This window comes from Oncorhynchus kisutch, linkage group LG12 (genome assembly GCF_002021735.2).
Source record: "Oncorhynchus kisutch isolate 150728-3 linkage group LG12, Okis_V2, whole genome shotgun sequence".
Classification (NCBI taxonomy): domain Eukaryota; kingdom Metazoa; phylum Chordata; class Actinopteri; order Salmoniformes; family Salmonidae; genus Oncorhynchus; species Oncorhynchus kisutch.
This window is the reverse complement of record NC_034185.2, coordinates 58119675-58122294: the sequence shown is the minus strand read 5'-3', so window position 1 is coordinate 58122294 and position 2620 is coordinate 58119675. Positions and strand designations below refer to the sequence as shown.

The following is a 2620-nucleotide window of genomic DNA, read 5'->3' as shown; positions in this document are numbered from 1 at the left end:
TTAACAGTTTACGTGGTGGTTCCTATAAAACCCTACCCATTGTTTTACAGGGTGGTTCCTATCAGACCCTACCCATGGTTTTACATGGTGGTTCCTATCAGTCCCTACCCATTGTTTTACATGGTGGTTCCGATCAGTCCCTAACCATTGTTTTACAAGGTGGTTCCTATAAGTCCCTACCCATTGTTTTACATGGTGGTTCCTATCAGTCCCTACCCATTGTTTTACGTGGTGGTTCCTATCAGTCCCTACCCATTGTTTTACAAGGTGGTTCCTATCAATCCCTACCCATTGTTTTACATGGTGGTTCCTATCAGTCCCTACCCATTGTTTTACATGGTGGTTCGTATCGGTCTCTACCCATTGTTTTACATGGTGGTTCCTATCGGTCTCTACCCATTGTTTTACATGGTGGTTCCTATCAGACCCTACCCATTGTTTTACATGGTGGTTCCAATCAGTCCCTACCCATTGTTTTACATGGTGGTTCCAATCAGTCCCTACCCATTGTTTTACATGGTGGTTCCTCTTTCTAACCATTATTTTTCAACCAGAGGAACAGTGAGACAAAACATTAGACATCAAGAACAATGCAATGCTCATAATTTATGGAATTCGCCCAACTTAAAGATCCCGACAGTAGAAGTAAATAAATTGGGAACTATGGAAAACAAACACTGACATAAAAATAAGAATGTGTTGAGGATGAATCATAATAGAAACCGGAGTACTTCAGGCCATCTCCACCCGCCACATTTCCACAACAAGTTCAATGAGAGACTAATTATGATTAGGTCCTCTGCTGATTTCCATTTAAACTGTGTCAAATACGACATGAAAGGCTCATTTGAGTGCACGTAAGAAGTCTCTCTACAAGCTACTGTGGCAAACAGAGACAAAAGAACTGAAGTAGAGGCTTGAAGGCTGCGTTTATAAAAGTAGCTCAATTCTGGTCTTTAAAAAAATGACACTAATTGGTCTTTTGACCAATCACAGATCTTTTCACATCAGATTGAGCACAACTACGTGTGTAGCATGCTAAAGTGACAACAATGCCTGCCATGGATGTTTGCCAGTTGCTCTGAATGTTCAAAATAAGTGTTAAAACGCTTTTAAAGCCTTGAAGGATAAGATGATCCAACTTTCAAACCCCATCTTTTTGGGCAAGCCACAGCAATCAACATGCTACCAAGGCAGCTGTTTAGCACATTCACTAATTAGTTTGTAAACAATTAACAAGCTAGCTAGTTAGCTACCACATTTCAGTAAAAAATTTAACAAAAAAGCTAGCAAGCAACAAGATATGCCAGGTAAGTCTAAAAACCACTTGAGGGCAAATCAGAATTGAATGTTCAGACAAGTCGCATGGCCTGGAATCTGATTTTTATCTGATTTTCAAACCACATACGGTGGTGGTTTGAAATGTACCTTGAAATATCCGATTCCATGTCATTTTTGGTTGTTTGAATCAGATATGCTAAAAATTTGGATCAGACACAAAGAAATAAAATAAAAATAAGTGTGTTGAAGATTAATCATAGAATAAACTAGAAGTTTCCACTGCTCCTCAAGTACTTGACAAATTATGATCAGTCCTTTTATAATTGGATTTCATTTAAATGTGTCAAAATGACAGGAACATTCTAATGTATTATTAGTGCACATACGTCTCTCTGCAAGCTACTGTGTCAAACAGTGACAAGAGAGGAGTAAAGGCTAGAAGGCTGCGTTAAGACAGCCAACACAATTCAGATTTTTCTCCACTAGTCAGTCTTTTGACCAATCACATCAGATCATTTTCAGAGCTGATCTGTTTGGTCAAAAGACCAATTAGTGGAGAAAAAAAATCTGAATTGGGTTGGCTGTCTTAACGCAGCCAATGTAGTACAAAAACCCTTAGTGCAATCAATTCTCTCATCTTTCTACAGACACTTACCCACTCAGTCCAAGCACACTTCCCATACATTGACAACTGTCCCCCTTTTCATCCAGATTACATGTTGCTCCAAATCTTCAAGGGAAATTACTGAAATGTGAGAGATTAGATTTGTATGCAAATAACTGCATGTTGAAGAGTTTTTTCCTTGGTGGCTAAATGGAGAGCTATCAAATTAAAATGAGAGAATAGTGAACAGGTGAGGTAATCATTGATTGGGGAAGTGGTAGGCATTTGGACACCTGAAACAGAATGGCACAATTTAGTACAGCACATCACTTTGTGTGTGCATTTCTCATTCCTCTATAGAAATGTCTGTGGTCCAGAGGAGGCTGGTGTGAGGAGCTACAGGACGACGTGCTCATTGTAATGGCTGGAATGGAATAGATGGTCAAACACAAACCATGTTAGACTCCATTCCAGTCATTATAATGAGCATGTCCTCTAGCTCCTCCCACCAGCCTTAGTGGGTGGGACTTCCTGGCCTTTGTTCTTTTCATTTCTCTTTCCTCTGTCATTGTTTTCCTCCCTATAGTACGCCAACATTTTTTAAATACATATGTGACATACTGTAGGGTGTCGGTGACAAATAGACTCAAAAAAGGTTGTTTTATTTAGTTTACTTTCAAATGGAAATGTTTCTCTTTTGATTCATTAAAGAAAAAGCATCAACGTTTTGCAGTT

The 2620-nt window shown here is 39.1% G+C and overlaps 1 protein-coding gene across 21 annotated transcripts in view; it reads right to left on the bottom strand.

Annotated features, from left to right (window-relative positions):
• Positions 1 to 2526: 2526 nt before the first annotated feature.
• LOC109880426 (GRB2-associated-binding protein 1) overlaps positions 2527 to 2620 on the bottom strand; it is a 73458-nt gene continuing 73364 nt past the window's right edge. For 20 of the 21 annotated variants that reach the window (XM_031837919.1, XM_031837905.1, XM_031837910.1 and 17 more), the window contains one exon: positions 2527 to 2620. This exon is cut by the window's right edge. The gene's annotated coding sequence lies outside the window, so the exon portion shown is untranslated. The other variant, XM_031837909.1, reaches the window with a different exon arrangement.